We start from the raw sequence: 19,421 nt of genomic DNA, 5'->3' as shown, positions 1-19,421 counted from the left end.
TTTTTTTTTAAAACAATTTAACCACTAGCACTGTAACAAGCGCTAATGGCAGACAAGGGCCCGTTACGATAATAACAAATTAATGTTAACCCGGATTTTTAAACCGGAAGTGACACTGGAAGTTTGAAGACGCGATCAGATAGATTATAATGTTACATATAAAATTATATTTGACAAATTTTTGGTATCTCACCAAATAAACGAGATATTGAGGTGACCCTCTTATCTCTAACGCACTGTATACATACATACACTCTCCCATTTACTTTCATTGAAAAGTATCTGTGCCAACATATCTAACACTGAACACAGACAGAGACATATAACTCTCGCCAGGAAAGATTGCCGGTCACAGCACACCTTGTGTCAGTCTTTGTTTTTATTAAGATGCGAGGGACTTCTGGAATAGGATCGTGCTAATGTTGAACAAAAAGTCTTTCCGTTCAACATTGACACGATACTATCCCGGAAGTCGCTAGCACCTTACGAAGAACAGAGGTTGTAGATCGGGATGAAGTGTTCTGTGACCGGCAATCTTTCCTGGCGAGAGTTATATTTTGCAACGTAAGTAGAACACCGCACATGCGCAATAGCTTCCGAATGTAAACAACTGAAAACCATAGGTGGCGCAAAAGGGGTAACTTTATACTAAATTAAGAAGTAGGTACATATTCTTACCCATACTTACCCATAGAATGAAATTGCACTTTCTGTAGTACCACATCCCCCCACACATTAAACACAGCATTGTAATACATATTACTTTTGTAAAATCGACTCCACTGTAATAACACCGTAAACGTTATGTTCTACGGAAATAACACGCCACTGAAGGTAATGTCAATTATACTGACAACTCAATGCGCATGAGCGGCATTCCACTGTTGGCTATCTCGCCGAAAGTAATAGTACGGTCAATCTGGCACGATAAAGTGCCGTTTTTGGCAAAAAATACCTTGAAACTTTTTTGCATAAATCGTTAAAGTAACCTTAGAAAAGCTTACCTCCAAAAATCCGGGATGGTACCGTGGGGCAATTTTGAGAAAACCCAAAAAGTTTTTGAATTCGATTTACCTATCCCGAAAACGGTGTTTTTGAAAAAATTTCATTGAACAAAAAATCAATGTTGGCGATAAAACGATACTACGTATGTCTGCCCGATATTCCATCGGCCTCAGACTACAGGTAACCCTTTATGTCCACTCTTCCATTTCATTTAATAACTACGTTACGATACAAGCTCATTTGTTTCTCATTTTTTGTGCTGTAGTAATTTTTTGTATTTATTTCATTTGCACTTACTCACAATTTCAATTGTTTAAAACTGCAATTAAATTTAATTAACGAACTTGGCGTGTGCTAACACAACACGACCAATTTTTTTTATTGTCTTCCATATGCAACGATAAACAATGTTTCCAGTAAACTTAAAAAAAGAAAAGAATGTAATGCCATGCAATCTTTTCCGTTTTTCTAAACGGGTATTGCCCAACTCCTACAATTTGTAGACGTTACAGCGGATTTCAGTTGTAGATAGCTTCCAGCATTTTCCCCGGTTTTATGGCGGTTTACAAAACCGACGTAAATTAGTATACAACTTGGTCGGATATGCGTCACCTTCACTGCAAATGGTTTTTATTCGTAACCGTTTATTATTATGGTTGCGTTACATATTATGAAGTTCGATAGTTCTCCTTCATGATTTCCTGTTGTTTCTTAACGGATTTTACTATACAGGGTGTAGCATCTCGGATCATAATTCGTTTACCATAAAATATAACGAAAAAATCTGGAACTACGGTCGCGATGTTTCTAAAATATTTCTGATTCCCTTTTTTTTTTAATGGAACACTCCATATTTTATTGCAGATTTGGAAAGTACTCGAAAAGTACTTAATGTAACATGTTGTACCCTTAACTTCTGCAAAATTTGACCGTTCGATTTTTTTTTAGATAAATTAAATCCCACCGGTCGGCGGCTATGCTTTGAAGCAAGGCCACACACTAAGACCTCTTCCACGGTCACATAATTTTTTGGGTACTTATCGAAAATTTTTATTGACCTTCGCACAATGTCATATGTCCGCTGAGAGATATCCTAATAGAACACATCAGATCCACAGCCCGTGTTTTACAATTTTTAATTCGAGTACAAAAAGACGGATTGTTTTTTTTTTGGCATAATACAAATGCACTGCAACAGCATCATACAGGAAAAATGATAAACGGAGACGTAAGTTCATGTAAAAAACGCAAAACTATCAAGAATTTAATATGTGTCCAGTGTGACTATGCAACTAATGATAAATGTAATTTAAACCACATTTAGTAACATAAAAGGTCACCAAGGAGCCCAGTGCGCTTTCGTCACCAAACGTAAGTCCAGTCTTAAAGCACCAAGACATGGGTCCGGTCAGGATTTAAAATGTGGCCGGTGTGATTTTATCACCAAGTCTAAATCCAATTTTAAAACACATTTGTTAATGCACAAGATCAGTAAGAATTTCAAATGTGCCTAGTATGAACGTCAGCATAATAAACCGCTTTATGTTCTTTCTTTCTCACTTTATTATGGCGCCATCCATGCCCACAACCTCCATTGTTAGGCCGAAGAAAACTCGCATCCCATAAGAATTGCACATCACCAGCAAACACGGTGGGGTGGCAGACTCGGATACCTTCTGGGTCCTTACTTCTTCGAGGGGCTCTTAGACGATAATCGCTATTTAAGGTTTTTTGGTAAAACTCTTGGAAATGTCCCTGTAGAAGAATGAGGTCTACAAGACGGTAATATACTGCTGAGGACATGCATGAGAGAATTCATGCGGCTTTCCGTGATGTACCACCTGAAGTCCTTAAGCCCTACGAGCCCAAGTTGCGATTATGCTACCAACGGAAAGGTCATTTGATGTTATTTGCTAAGTTTGCGTTTGTTTGTGCATATTTTCCCTTTAGTAAATCTTCTCAACATTTTTGTTGATAAGCAACTTGTTATGGTGGGTATATAACGGGTTTTCCAATAAGAGGTGTTATTTTGAATAGCCCGCTATTTTGGTAGATGTCAGTTTTGAAGCTGTCATTTTTTGACATTAGACAAGTAGAAACTACGCCATTAATAAAAATCGAACGATACACGCTTCAACACAAACACAAACAACGAAACCATTGATCTTTTACGGTAAAGTTTCCGGGCCGTGTCATCTCTCGAAGAGGTGATCACAATTGGCCACTGAGATCTTGTGATATGACACCTTGCGATTTCTTCCTTTGGGGTCATCTGAAAGACAAGGTCTATGCCAACAGCCATCGATCCAAGACCTCAAAGATGGAATTCGTGAGGCTATCGAGGACATAGGGCAGCCACTTTGCGATTTGGTTATGGAAAATTTCATGAAAAAGATATGGTCCTGTAGGCCTGGTCATGGTGGTCATTTAGCTGATGTTATTTTCTATTATTAACGGCATACCTTCCTCTTTATAGTGTAATAAATATCCGATCATTTATCTTAAAAAATTGCATTTTCCTTTTAATATTAAAATAACACCTCTTATTGGAAAACCCTTTACAATCATTATCATTAGTTCACTAGGCGCAGGATAGTTTCGTTGGTTAGCAACGGGCTATAATAAACCTTTGTTTTTATTGGCTATTTCCTCGGCTATTTCTTGATAATTTTTGATAGCGAACTAATGATAATCATTGCATAAACCCACCATTAACTATATTTGTTGTAATTTTTTAAAGATGGGTTCGAGAAAGAATGTTTTTCTACTAATTTGCGTGCTGACTGGTTTTTTTCTCTGAAATTTTCCCATGAATTGTGTGGTTTTTTTTGTATCAGTGGAAATTTTGTATTTTTTGCTATCCGGCACTATATCTTATTTAGAAGGGGGCCATTTAAAATGTAAAAAAAAATATGAAAGCGCTAAAGTTAAGGGTAATGTTTCATAAAAAATAAGTGCTTTTCGAATACTGTAATAAAATATGAGGTGGTCCATTAACAAAACGTAAGTTTGACACGCCACTGGAATACAGCAAGATTGGGTCTTAGGTGCTACACTCTGTATATGTCTACGTTAGATAGTATACAAGGTATTATCAAAATTGTGGGCTGACTATATGGAACTGGTTTCTACGTCTAAAAATTTAAAAAATATTTAAATAAACATGTCTCCGAAAGTGACTCCTAAATGAGCTATAGCTACTTGAACTTTTTAATTTTAACCTCGCCAATAAAAAGGTGAGAGGTTGTTGAAATCACTTCCAATTTCGATTTTGAGATTTCAGGGGATCTTTACGTTTCAAGGTACTAGGAGTCCAAAAAAGTTTTGAAATTTTTGAAAAAATCTGTAAGATTAACTGAGATTTCACAGAAAAACTGAAAATGTCAAATTTCGTTTTTATTTTCCCTAGCTTAAACGGTCGGAAAACGACGGTTTCCGTTAGCACCTTCTCTGGGCACTTTTTTTAAAGAAAATCTGAATCTGTTATCAGAATTTCCACAACGTTAGATGTAGAAGCTAGAGCCTACTAATTTCTTATGGGCGCCACATTGGATCTTTACAGAATGAGATAGAGAACAAAAAAGAAATTCATTCGAATGCATTGCCGTCATAGCCATGTTGGTTCAGTAAGATCTAGTTTGGTTTGTTAAGAAATGAATGTAATCCTTTGGTTTTTAAAATTTTCTTGTAAATTTATGTGTATGACACGTCATTATTTTTCTTTTTTGTCCTCTATTTCATTCCGTAAAAATCCAATATATGAATTAGAAAAGTAGTAGCCTGTATCTTCTACATCTATGGAAATTCTGATAATATTCTCCGCAAAAAGGTGCATATATTCAGCCCACAATTTTTGTAACACCCGTATGACTTGGACGAAAGGGATAAAAAAAATTGTCTTCTTTTGTAAAGTATGGTAAAATCATTTAAAGTCACCGTGGGTAAAACACAAATGCAGCGACATACATAACAATGTTGGTAGTAAGCTATTAGCCGAGCTATTAGCTATTACATTTAATCATCTTTAATGAGAAAGTTTACTTGGCCGAGCGTTCTAAAAGCAATGGGTAGAGTACATCTCTACATAATTTCGCGATGCCTCCATTGGACGGCGTTAATTATTACGCATGCATACAACTTACACAGTACATGATAATCAATGTGTAATCGCCTGATGTAAGAAATTATATTTAATAATACGATTTTTATATTACTTTCTAAGATTAGAGATCAACCTATTATAGCATTATTTTGCGAATTCCTTCCTTTTGCAATCTAAATACAATAATTACTATACTTATTATCTACGGCATCTGGTAGACTAATTACGTAATTGTTAAATCCAACCCAAGCATAATAACAAATTATTAACGTTAAATATTCGAGTTCAACACTACTGTTGCTGATCGAAGGCCCACTACCACTATATTTTTAGTGCATAGTAGCTAACTTGGTGGAATTTATCAATTAATATTCCAGTTTGCGTTGTGTGGTTTTTTTATAATGACATAATGTGTGTTACCTCTTACCCCCAAAGAATGCTAGAGTTTTGGAAAATCATTTTGGCTATAGAAAGCTTAGATTTGGGCAACACCCCAAATTGGGTTCCTACAGTTCTTTTCTCAACTGTGTATTTCTATGATGATCTATGATTCCTGCAACTTCCACTGTAAACAGTTTCCTAGGACAATTCAGCAATGGTGCGCTACTCCCGAGTTCCGACTCCGTATATCTGCGTTTCAAATGCGTCTCTCTTGTTATTTTCCAGTTTTCAAGGATTACTATTCATGTATTTTAAACAAAAATAAATTTGCAAAAATGCGCTAACAAACGGTCCTCCACGGTGCAAATAATGCATTTCTACGCAAATATTATTCTAGGGTCGTATCCGGAAGTGTGCGGTATCCGAATTAGGCATTATCGACTTTTGTTGCTCTGGGGAAATTATTGAAATTCTCATGACATATTTCATATAGGTTAAAATGCAAATCATACTACCATGCTTCGAGATTATGTACGTGATTACAAGAGTTTTTGTAATAGACTCATTTTTTGCAAATCCCTAGTCTGCGTGGTTCGTTAGAGGGTATTGTATGTGAAAGAATTTTTATAGCACAACGCAATAGGATGCTAGGTATGTGTCCAATTTCGACATTAATACGTTAAGTGCAAGGAAAATTCTCGACAGTTTTGTGTGAAAACTGTCACTGAACTCCAACGCATCATTTGAATGTTGAATTGTCACAAAATAACTTTACAGTTTGGTTGAAAACTTATCTCATACTCAATGAAATATACACAAAATCATAGCATTATTAATTATTTAATCGTATTATCAATTTATCGGCAGTAATAAGACGTCCAATTGCTTTACCGTAATGCCCAAGAGACAAATTTCTTACATTTATGGTGATCGTGTTAGAAGAAGTTAGGTTAGATTTATAGTTTTGTGTCACATCCGTAATGTACGCTGTTTAGTGATTCTACGTAATCGAAATAAATTGGTGCTATAGCATTTGGCTACTAATTTAAAGTTTTTTGTTGAAGTACTTGGACTTAATTTGATATTTAGCTATTATAAAGCAGATGTAACAGGTAGGTATAATAAACGAACAATAACAATAAACCTTCATCCCAATATACACTAGTAGTTTATTTATGTTTGCTTGTAAAAACGTGTACCTAACTGTACACCTGCATTTACCACCATCGTTTACTCACGGTGCCTACCTATTTGTATAAGTATTGGGAATGCGTATCTCGGCAAAGATGTCGTTATCAATTAAACGTTTTGTTATACGCTCTATTTTTTAACTATCATAGAGCTCCAAGAGGATTTTTTTTCAGTTTTGACAACTTCTTTTAGTGTTTGGCTTATCGATGCAATACTAATTGTTTTTTTAAGAACTTCGAGGTGTACTATTCAAATTTTGATGTTTATGGTTAGTTTGGGTTAAACCGGAAGTGATCATCAAGCAAATTGTAGCGTATTTCAGTTCTGTTCCATCTTCGATGTGCTTGTTATGTAAATTGTAAGTGATAAATACTGTTAGAAATGAATCCATTATAACACTAATATAAATTTATTGCGAGATTTATTGTTAGTGAATTGTAAATAAATGTCAGGTGTGGGGTTGGTTTAAGTGTGCAACGAGGTGTACAATTAGTGAAAGTTTATGCTAGTAGCTCGGGTAGTGGTGACCAAAAAAGTGGAACTGCTGTAATTAATGCAAGAAATGAATACCGGTGAAGATAAAATCGAAGCCGTTCAACAAACCATGGCAACTAAATTCGAAGCTGGTCAACAAGCAATGGAAACTAAAATTGAAGCCGGTCAACAATGAATAAGAGGTATGATTTAATATGAGATACAGGGTGTCCAAGATAAAATTCATACGGTAGAAAATGAAATGAAATAAAAAATCTAGAGATTTAGTATGTCGAAAAATTCCAAAATTAATTAATCACTTCACGCGACTATAGTGAATAAATAGTGTCTATGAACTTCTAACCACAAATGTATCGAAGTGCAATTTATGATGTTGTGCTGTATTTTACTGATTGAAATAAAATTTGTGCCATACGGGTATTCACAAAAATCAAGTTTTTCAAAATGGGATTACAACTTCGCACTGTAACCACAACATGCTAAAAACTGATTAAACGATGTGGTGCTGCATTGTGCTACGAGTGTGCTGAGTGGCACAAATCAATTAGCAGCCCCATTGCTATTTAATTCGAATTTTCAGAAACGGGGACGGGGTTCTACCTTTACCGATTTTCTTGGAAATAAATTTTTTGTTGTATAGTTTTATTACAACGTCGATTTACAGGCCGCAACACTTTATACATTTTGAAATAGACTTTTTTGACACCTTTGCGTTGAATCGACTACACCATATATCAACAAAATCATATATCAACAAAAATGCAGTGTAGTTTGCAAAATTCATGACATGCCACATAGAACAAACCGAAGGGTTGTCACATAGTGAAAATTGTGTACCATCGAATACCCAGTTCAAAGAATACCCAAGATTTCCTAAAGACTACTGACGGAGTGGCCTGGTGATTAGAGCACCAGACTACAAAATGGGGAATCAAGTTCGAATGCAGCCTTCTCGTCCGTAGGGTTAACTTACTCTCTAAAATTGAAAACCCGGGGCTATGATATAGGCGGTTATGGAGGGTAGTGCCACACCAGAGGAAAAACCATTACCGTCACCATCTCGGTCGAAAGTCATCAATTATTATTTTCACGGTGCCTTTTGTATGCTCTACACCAATTTTAGGTAGTATGTCTAGCAATTCTTGGGAAATAAATTTGGAATTCTTTGGAAGCTTTTGGGTATTCTCGGGGTGCACTTCGATACATTTGTGGTTACAAGTTCATAGACACGAATAAATAAATTATCATGGCAATTCCATAACAGGCACTCAACAGCCTTACGTGAAGAGTATCATGTGAGTATAGTGCTGCTTTCCATTTTCCAGTTTCAAAAGCATTCATTCCGTCAACACGATCGAAGTATTGTTTTCTAATGGCATTTTTCTTTTATTATTTATTATGAAAAACCAGATAGATAAATAATAAAATATGACTTATTTGCAAAAATGAAGGAAAATGATTGAAACTATTAACTACATCTTGTATAAATATACAATTATGTAAGGAAAATATAGCTAATATAAAACATGTAACGAGCTGCACATAAACGTAACGTAAAAATTTAAATGCATCTTATCACAAAAATAGGAGAATATCCAGGGAATCTTTTCCCCACAGCAGCGGCCGGCGGGCAATTGACCGACGGGATTTCGTCATGGCGGGCATTTTACCAGCGAACATTTCACCGCACGGGATTTTCACCAGACGAGGGCGAATAATTGACCGTCGGGATTTTTCAGCTGGTAAATGACCGGAGGCGAGTACCTATTAATCTATTTCCTGAATACTACCAGATATTGCAAATCTTTGAAGCAGCAAAGTGCCAAAAGTATTTTGCACTACTTTGTAAACATAATTAGTACAGTGAAATCAACATTTCATTTTAGGTTTAGTATGAAATTGATCGTTATTGAAAACTTACCATTTCAGTAAGTTATGCTCTCATTCTTTCAATAATTATATGATGTTTTAATTAATTTCGTCTGCGCGATAACATTTTTATTAGGCGATGTCTATCCGGCCATTATTGCTTAATAAGTTGCTTGTATATGGAAGAAGCATCAATTTATTTCCTATTAAAGAAAATGAACTACTTGCACATATTTGGGTCGCGGAAGTTGATTCAAACAATTTCTAAATTTACATTTGAGTTGAATGAAATTAGTTTTTCAGATTATGTTAAGGTAGACAACACTGCCACTTCTTACCACGTCCTTCAATAGTATAGGAAAATTAAATCTCGGTGGTTAAAACTAATTTTCCCGTAATGAGATAACTCTGCTCAGCTTCCACACCAACTCTATTTGCACTTTGTAATTACGAAGCAACAATATCATCCACAGCATCGCAGAAAATTTACAGTTTCCCTTCTCCAATTACTGAATTTCCATTACTCGCCGTCTGTATTTTCAGTTACCGGCAATTTAATTAATCGCTTCAAATGCATCCCTCACGTAATCGCGATTGCACAGTATAGGTACCGGATGCATAATATATACGTATGGAACAGATTAATTGTCTCTTAATTGAAAATGGTTAATTTTTGGAAAGGAAACCTATTTTCGCACTATTGGCCAATTTTGGATTCCATTACATTTTAAATATTATCTTTTCGAATCTCCGGATGTAATTAAATATTCTGGTAGAATAGGATATTCAACTTCACTTTAGTGTGTATTCAAAACGGGAATCGCATCATCAAATTGATAGTATTTTCAATTTGAATCGCATACTATTTTTTATTGTTGGAAATTGTAATTGCACTAGGGCAGCACGAGTCTTTGTAACTCGAGTAGTGGAATGATTGCTTAGATATAGGTCCCAGAAACAATATTTTGGGATGAGATTTGATCAAAATCTTAATGTATTTACTAATGTACGTTCCTTTGTTTTCTGGTATCATCTAGCTAGCTGTATGTCATGATTTCTATTAAGAATAAAGTTTCCTATTCAAGATATGACGTAACGTGTACTGCGAGGTGTACTGTATTGATTGACCCAAATGTAGTAACTGCATAAGTACATACATGTCTTCTGCGGTTCTTTGATCACACCTAGCAGCGTAGTGTAACGAATATTCTTTACACTACTAACAATGCTAACAATTTGAAAGCGAAAAGTGAATAAATTCCAATCATATTATTGGAATTCTTTTCATTTAATTCTTCGCCTAAGCTGAAGAGTATACCAAGTGCAAAAATTCCTACTGCACATATTAATTTTTATGGAATCTATATTAAGTAATAATAGTTAATTTACCTAATTTATTACCGAAGTCAAATTATTAAGGCAGGTGATTTCTTTGTTCTCAAACATGATTCGATCTTTTTTACTTTTTGTTGACATACAACTCACGCTAGCTCTATTAAAATTCTTTTGCTACATTTACGAAATAACAAATTCTATGCCGACAAGGACAAAACCTTTCCGTTTTGCGAAAGATTTCCGCTAATTAAGAAGTAGATTTCTTTCAACTTGGCTACCGAATAGTACATTGTTTCTATAATTGGCAATCTTGATTTAATACCTTAATTAATGTCGTTGCGCATATTAATCTACCATATGTAAAGTATACTATGTATATTATAATTATATAGATTAATTAATTAATTACTTGTTTCCACTTCCCATACGTATTTCTTTTAATTCAGGGTGATTTTTACATTCCAACAATCGATAATTGAGTACTAAAAATAATCGGTTATATTGACTAGATTACAATAAATGATCAAATAATAGATTAATTTTATTAGTCGATGATAATCGAATATTAAGATAGTAATCGATCTCTGCCACAACACAACACAGTTTAGCTTTGTGTATACAGACATAAAAAGTACACATTCTTGAATTGGATTCGTATCCATGTACGCGTAAGTGCAAAATCTGTCACCATGATAGTAAACTTTACAGGAGAGTACAAAAACTAATTTTAATTAATGACATTTTATTCCATCGACTATTTTAATAATTCAAAATAGTACTTATGACCTTTCTTAGGTACTTATGTTTAATTGCGACAGGTTACAATTACAACATACTCGTATTCAGATTGATTGTGGTTTAGCACTATTTTCACAATTATAATTACTCTTTACAAATAAACATGTAAAGGCCGCCTGGCATACATTCAAAATCTCGTTGTAATGCCAGCAGAATCAAGGCCTTATAGAAATTCTTCGAAATATTGCCTTTTTTTTGTCCTCCAACATTTTCGAGATATTCACAATTAAGTTTTTACATAGCCAGTAGATGAGTCTCGTCTAAGCGATGTTTTCGTCCTTTGAGAGTACTCTCCTCCGACATTCCGTTCTGCAGATATTTTCACTGAAAGTTTTGGCATCACCAATAGATCTGTTTCGTCCAGACGTTCCGCTTACCCTTTATAAGTACCCTCTTATTCATTCACTTCCACTTTACCAATAGATATGTCTTGTCCAGACGATTCATTTTGTCTTTGAGTCTTTCCTCCGACTAACCGTTTTCGAGATATTCGTTCTTAATGTCCACACGTTCCAATCGTCCTTTATGAGTACGCTAGTCCAAGAATCTGTTCTTAAGATATTAGGAATTATATGTGATCACGATAAGGGGTCGATGAGATGGCTATGGTTAGTAGAAATTAATTCCTTTCGTTGAGATCTTTCATTAGAGTACCATGAAGGATGAAACCAGTGCCACCCCTCACCTCCCAACTCCCTTTTTGATAAGGAGTCAGAAAGAATGGCGGTAGTTGGTAGAAAACAATCGCTTTTGTTAAGACCTTAGATTAGAATATAGAATGCCTTGAAAGTTCAAATTTACACCAACTTGGAGGGCGCCAGTTGCGATGGAACGTTGAATTTTGTCATTTCGATTTTGTTGCACCTTGGAGATTACATCTAAAGCAGACGCCTCTGTCGACAACTTGAAATAAACGCAAAATGTTAAAAAAAAGACAAAACAGTTTCAGACTCAAGAAACTTTCAAATTGTTGATATAGTCGCCGCCGCAAAATGTAATTTATGATAGTTGTCCACGGTTGTCCATTACACTGTGTTCAAGATAAGAATGTCTACCATGGGGATCTCCGACACCATTGTTACATTATCTTTGGGCAAATGTAATAAAATTACCTTGAGATAAGCACACGATAAGCTCAGACAAAGTAGCGGTGGGTCGGGGTGAATATCGAGGTTCTTGTTCTGGTCTTGAAAAGCTAAAGAAATAAAATAGTTTACAGGGATAGAACATAAACAATAATTGACATCACAATCAAGAGTGATTTAATAAATAATCTCAAAATATTACTAATAAGACACTAATAATATAGATCTGCGGTGTCAATACTTAAATTTAAATTAAGTTTTAGTAAATAGGGAATCAACACGTAGTCAGAGAAAGTATGAAAGGCAGAAAACAACGTTACATGAATATCAAAAACAAGTAGTAATTACAATTCGATTGTATCGAAGACCAGTATGTAAGCAAACGTTATATCAAGGAGTCGCGGAGAATTAAAAAAAAATTACCTTTTTAACAGGTCGCAACGGTCTCGGTTAACTCGAGAAGGGCGCTTTCTGATAATCTGTATCAGACAACACAAACAAACAAATAAAAGAGGTAGTGAATAGCGCGGCACATGAAATATTGCGTAAGCAATTGTAACGTGTGACACTGAGACAAATCGGATACTAAACCGTAATTAAAACTCAATAATTCAACTTACGTTAACTAACTAAAAGCAAAATTTCGACTCGACCACGGATTATCCTTACAACATCGATGTATAAAAGCATAAAAGGGACGTTAACTTCAAGAAAACTGCTTTACAATGCACAAATAACTAAATTTCTATTCGATAGCAATACTATCTAACCAATTCAGAATGTAAATCAGGTAGTAAAAATTGTAGATATGGGCTTCGGACAAAGTCTCGGTAACTTCAAAAATTAATTTACAAAGCAGTGGTAGTTAATATCTCAAATAACGCAGCTAATCTGAAAGATACGAATGATACGATGTAATCAAACTAACAGAAATAAATTCTCGGAGTCACAAAGGTAATTGTAAGTAATGTTGATCCATTCGGGTAAGTAAGCCAAAAAAAAGTAAGAAGCCTAAAAATCATTATTCAAAGCAAAAGGTAATGCGCAATTTGTGCGTGCGTGCGCCGAAAGGAATTAAAGAAAATTCTGCACGACCTCCGTCGGCGAAATAAAGAACTTCGTTTTTATTTTTGCCTGATGTTATTTGAACAGGTACACAAAAATTAAAAAAAACGCCTTTTCATTTCCACTTTTTGAGCTCTCCGTGATAAAAAATCGATAATAGTTGAATCGCCTCAAGTGGCAAACATAAAGAACTATGTAAAAGAACTCTACTACAAGAATAATTTCTTTAAACTAGTGGATTACAAAGGAAATACCTAGATGGCGTAAGAATATTGAATATACACGAGAATAAAAATCAAACAGTTATTAAATGGAATTTAAATCGGAAATATCTTTGGTAAGAAAAGAACCTAACACCATAGAAGATATGACGATGGTCAAGTTAGAGAGAAGATGCGCAATTTAAGAGTTATTATCATGCTTTAAACCAGAAAATTCCGATTACTTCCGAAGATACGCCAGAAAAACGTTTCTGAGAAATCGGTGTGAAAATACATATCGGACAAATTTCTTGGAAAATGTAAAAGTTTCGCACGGTTGGGGCGTGGTGCGCGGGTCACCATTCTACTGAAACCAACAGTTTCCAACTTTTTTGTGCCGCATATCGCTGTATTCGTAATAAAAGATGCAGCACCTTAATACAGTACCTATGTACTTTTTTACGAGCCATAGAAAAAAAAGTTGATGAAGATTTCTCCGAAACGCATTTCAGACTATTAAATTCAAGAGGACGGTTACGACAAATGAATATCGACTTTTGTTTTGTTCTTTAGTTGATTAATTGATTTGTTTATTATTCATTTTCATAGTTATTCTTCATCATCAGGTTAATTCACGGTAGAGAAAATAAAACGCATTTATTAATCATCAAATAATTCAATGTAGTAAATTAAAAAAAGTTTTCACAATATTGAATGATTAGGTCTATCAGTTAAGTTTAACTTTAGGTTGCACTGCAACAAGTAATTTAAAACATAACTATAGGTAAATTTGGGTGCTTCATACAACCATTGCTCGTCTCGCACTTCCCAGTTGTCAGATCTTTTTGATGCAATGCTTTTTTTTAACATTGTTTTTTAACAGATGTTTTTGGTTTCCTAGGTATATGGGTACAAAGTTATGAGTTTCGTTCAAGCTGCGAAAAGACAACGGTGTTGCATCAAGTGACGATTGTACCGTACTCGACCGTGATCGGTAGGTGAAGAAAAGTCACGGTTACTGTCGATAGGGTACTTACATAACAGTGCTCAATTGCTTTGTTAATTCCAATCTAAAATTCTCGCAAATATAATTTGATAGTATTACAACCGCATGTTACGTCGTTTTCGCATGTTGGGCGTTGGCTACGAAATGCGAAAATTCGGTAAAAGTTGACATATTTTCATCTACAAAACGAAGGAAATAAATTATGATAAAAATGGAGATAATTGCGTCTATGCAAACTAGGCTCATTATTCAGAAGAGTGATTCGATTAAATAATTGTGTTTTATATATGGCGTTCTACGTTGTGATTTCCAATATCTCTTGATGGTTGGCATGGATTGCGAAATCTGTGAATTTTTTATTAAAATCTGAAAAGTATGCCCTAAAACAAATACCCAATGCTTAGAAATTACCTTGGTGAAATTTAATGGAACTTCATATGTCTTACTTACCCTTACTGGACACTGATGCAATGGATGGGTTTTTTTATGACGTACCTCATTCACAATTAGCATCATTTTGTGCTTTACGTTAATTCAATCGGGGCTCGTGTTAGTAGAAATTACTATGGAAACATTTGTCACCGTGGCAAAATTTAAATATTTAGACACTGTTGACCCTGAATTATTCTAAACTTCCAATTATGTCCTGATAAAAATGCATGTGGTAAATGTGTCGCATCAATGAATGCATTGCGACGCTCTTACATAGTTATGTTTGACTGTGGATGGGAACTATGTCGAATAGTTTCACATTGTTCATAAACTTCAAAATTTGAGTAGCTTTGAATATAAAATATTCAAAGGTGGTTGTATTTGTCGAAAGCAAGCGTACGTTTCTACACCTGATTATAGACAACCACAATATCATTAGTGAATTGTAGACGTTTATTCTTGCTTATAAAAAATCGGGTGATGGATGGGACCAAAACAAGTAAACCGAGGGTCGCAAATGTTTCGTTTGGAAGCTACCCTTAAAAATGTGAATTGTGAAATTGAATTTCTATTTTAATTTTTTAATATTGGGTGTGCCCTCTTTGATTTTTCAAAACCTACTCCAAGATGGCGCATCCCTAAACGAAGGTGAGAAAAAAAAATAGAAAAACGTAATTTGATATTTGGTGATCTATGAAAATGACAAATCTACAATCAGATTTTGAACACTCGAATAAAAATTCCAATATCGCGATAACTTTGACGTGTAGAAACGTCCGATCGCTTTGAAAATTGATATATGTACATGTTCTTCAGGATATAAGAAAGGTCGCTATTGTTTTTTAGCTACGTAGACCAACGGGCAAAAAGGTTACAGCCCAAACCTTCAAAAAGGGTTTGTTTTATAACCCTTGTTACAAAGAACGTATGAATGTCCGGTGTTCTGTATTAGTAAATATTCCTTAAACCTCAGGAAGATGAAAAAAAAAATTGCGCATTCGCATTCTAACTTTTGTATTTGCGCAATACCAATTTTTTTTTTAAGATATTTAAATGAAATTTTGTATGCACACACCTCGAATAAAAGTAAAATTAATGCCGAATCAAAAAATTTGTTTTACAAGCCATGCAGATCTGGTGGGACAGAAACAACCCCTTAAGGTGTATTGTAAAAATGATGTATGTGTGACTGCTGCTGCTGTGACTACTCCGGAAAATATCGAATCTGTTCATAATATTGTAACGTAAGTTTAATTACGTGACTTCTTTATGTAATATTCATTATTAATGAATTTATAGCAGTCTTAAAACTTATAACATGTAAATTTATCACATACAAGCGCGAACTTCACTAATAATCAGTTCGATAACGATGCTGGAACTACCATTAAACACGTTTCAATTTGCTTATTTCTAGAAAAAACCACGGAACGTTCTCGAAAAGTCTAGAATACGTATCATATTTCAGGGAAAGAATCCGTCGCGTTGTTGTTCCTCTACAGTTCCCCAATGAAGAAGAGGTGTGGGCATAGGGTATTTCAAACATCGTTCAAAGATAATCAATACTTGGATCAGGCGACTATGTAGAAAAAATAGGTGTAGTTTTAAGATGTGTATAATAACATTTTTGTATCTTCAGTGGTTTACTTATTAGTTCAAAACGGAGGTTACTTTCTAGATCACTCCTGCTTTTAATATGAACCGAAGCCAACAAACATTGTTCGTTCACGCACTGCTGCGAATGTCGCGTGGCTTCGGATTTAGTGTATGTAGTAACCATTATAACAGGAACCCGCTTTGTATGTATTTCAATTTTTTCAAAATTTTGTATATCAGTTAAATTATATGTGTCCCGTTGTGTACGTATCGTAGGCGCGGGTCAAGTTATGAACGATAAACATACACATCTAAAACGCTTGGGTCATTACCAAGATGGTTCCGTTCCGTTCCGTTAATCGAGACGAAAGTTGCAGTGCAAACAAAAGATGCTGATTTGCCATTAGTTTAAAGGGGACGCCAATCTCAAAAATTTCGTTGGTTCCATTTCGGCCTAATGTAAATAGCGAAGCGCACAGCGAGCCAGAGGAATGTATCATGTCTATGGAAGTGTACATCTCGTCCACGGGTTTTTAATAGTTAACAAGCAGAATTCGTTTAAACGTGAATAATTAGCGGTCGAGTCGCTTCCAAGAACCCTGACATGCTCTCAGGTAAAGTATTCATCACACAGGTTAAAAAATCGGTACTAAAGGACCAATGGGGAATTAAACATGTCAATTCGCACCAGGTGGCCATTTAACATGGTGTAACTGCTCTGTCACAATTAATATTTGCATTAGTGCTAATGCTTTTCGAAATAATGTTATTTTAAAATCGTTTTTGACATATAGTCCAGTCAAATTACGGTTTGGGCTGGATGTGGTCACTTCACTCAACGACACCAAGCGTATCCTATGTAAAGAAATCCGCTGATTCCGAAAATCATAGTCCCCCTGGCCGGAAACGACCGGACCATATTGTTATAAACAAAAAACGAAGAAAAAATGGGAAAATGTCGTGTTTTTTCACATTTGACTTCGAATATCTCGTTAACTATTGCTCTGAGGGAAAAAATGAATAGAAATGAACTTGTTTAGAATAAAATTTTCTATAAGATACAGTTGGTCCGGAACGCTCATTTTCAACTGTTATTGTTATTTATGGAAAAATGTAAAAAAGTAATATCGAAAATTAACACTTTGTTAGTACTAAGTAAAATTTATCCGATCTTTTTGAAAATCCGTATTTAGTAACTTCATTTGGTAACAAAACAATATGACAAACCAGATCACCGTAGGTTTCATACTCATTGATTAATTAAATAAACAAGTAGAAAAAGGAATGCTTTGTCTTTCAAACTGGAGGAGTACAAAAGCGTTCCCAATTTTTTTATACATAGTGGAACCGTAAAACAATCTTTTCCAATAATTGTCCCGATCATTTTTGCAAATCAACGGACTGAGGAATTTTTTTAGTTAACTAACAAATCGAATAGCTTCCGAGATTTAACAAGAAAAGTAACTCTATAATCGGCCCTTGGCACTCGGATTAATAAAAATCATTCATTTTGGTGAAATAGAAGCATGAAAAAAGTTCACGCTGTAAAGAATCCATCGGTGCGACCCGATTTGCAATAGTATTTTACATTATTAGTCAGGTAAGTGAGTTTTTACTGGCGACAGGAGAAGTTGACTGGCGAGCCGTTAGGCGAGCCTGTCATCTCCTAGAGCCAGTAAAAACTATTACCTGGCGTATAATGTACAATATTTTATTTGTTACTCATTTGTAAACAATAGTAAACGTAAATAATTAGTTCTTAAATTGATCTCGCAGAAATGTCTAAAATATCATGTTATTCTAGTAACAGAGACTTCGCACTAATTCTGGCCAATGAAATTACTAGATTACTAACTTGTAAAATTTTTACAGGTCAGCTGTCAGTTTTACAAGTCAGTAGCATTTAAACATGATGTTTACCCGTTTGCGTTTTGTCTTGTTAATCAACGTTTACAACTGAGTGACAAATAAAATCATTTTTGGTTGTTTCGAAAACTGGCTTCATAGTCAAAAGCTGATTTCTCGTCAACCATTAATCGGATTTGGGCGTATTTTTTTTAATGTACGGCTTTCCGAGAGCTTTACATTCGCCTATTATAGAGTTATATTTTTTTTGTTATATTTCGGGAGTTATTCCGTTTGTTAACTAAGAAAATTCTTCGGATTTTGAAAAAAAAATTGCATAGTCCGTCGATTTGCAGGAATCATCGGGACAATTATTGGAAAAGATTGATTTAGGGTTATAATATGTATAAAAAAATTGAGAACACTCTAGTAGGTACTCCCCCAGTTTGAAAGACGAAGCATCCCTTTTTCTACTTGTTTATCTAAATAATCAATGAGTATGAAACCTACGGTGATCTGGTTTGTCATATTGTTTTGTTATCAAAAGTAGTTACTAAACACGGATTTTCAAAAAGATCGAATGAATTTTACTTAACAATAACAAAGTGTTAATTTTAGACATTACTGTTTTTACATTTTTCCCTGAAAAACAATAACAGTTGAAAATGAGCGTTCCGGTCCAACTGTATCTTATAGAAAATTTTATTCTAAACAAGTTCATTTCTATTCATTTTTTCCCCCAGAGCAATAGTTAACGAGATATTGGCAGTCAAATGTGAAAAAACACGAAATTTTCCCGTTTTTTCTTCGTTTCTTGTTTATAACAATATGCCCGGGCGTTTCCGGCCGGGGGGGCTATGATTTTCCGATTCAGCGGATTTTTTTACAGGAATACGCTTGGTTTCGTTCAGTGAAATGACAATATCCAGTTTATACTACTTTTAGAGCTAATTTGACTGGACTAATATCATTTCCAAACAATTCGTAATATTTACTGGTTTATAATATCATTAACA

General features: G+C 34.8%; 1 protein-coding gene and 1 long non-coding RNA gene across 3 annotated transcripts in view; one reads left to right on the top strand and one right to left on the bottom strand.

Moving 5' to 3' along the window:
- Positions 1-19,421, top strand: part of LOC116162747 — a 115,281-nt gene that overhangs the window by 55,752 nt on the left and 40,108 nt on the right. The window lies entirely within an intron of this gene.
- Positions 14,169-15,112, bottom strand: LOC116162751. The gene is made up of 2 exons (XR_004143602.1): positions 14,983-15,112; positions 14,169-14,912 (listed from the first exon to the last, which is right to left on the bottom strand). It is a non-coding gene; the product is annotated as an uncharacterized LOC116162751 (long non-coding RNA).

Source organism: Photinus pyralis, unplaced genomic scaffold (genome assembly GCF_008802855.1).
Source record: "Photinus pyralis isolate 1611_PpyrPB1 unplaced genomic scaffold, Ppyr1.3 Ppyr1.4_LG2, whole genome shotgun sequence".
Lineage (NCBI taxonomy): Eukaryota > Metazoa > Arthropoda > Insecta > Coleoptera > Lampyridae > Photinus > Photinus pyralis.
This window is presented reverse-complemented; position numbering and strand designations above follow the sequence as displayed.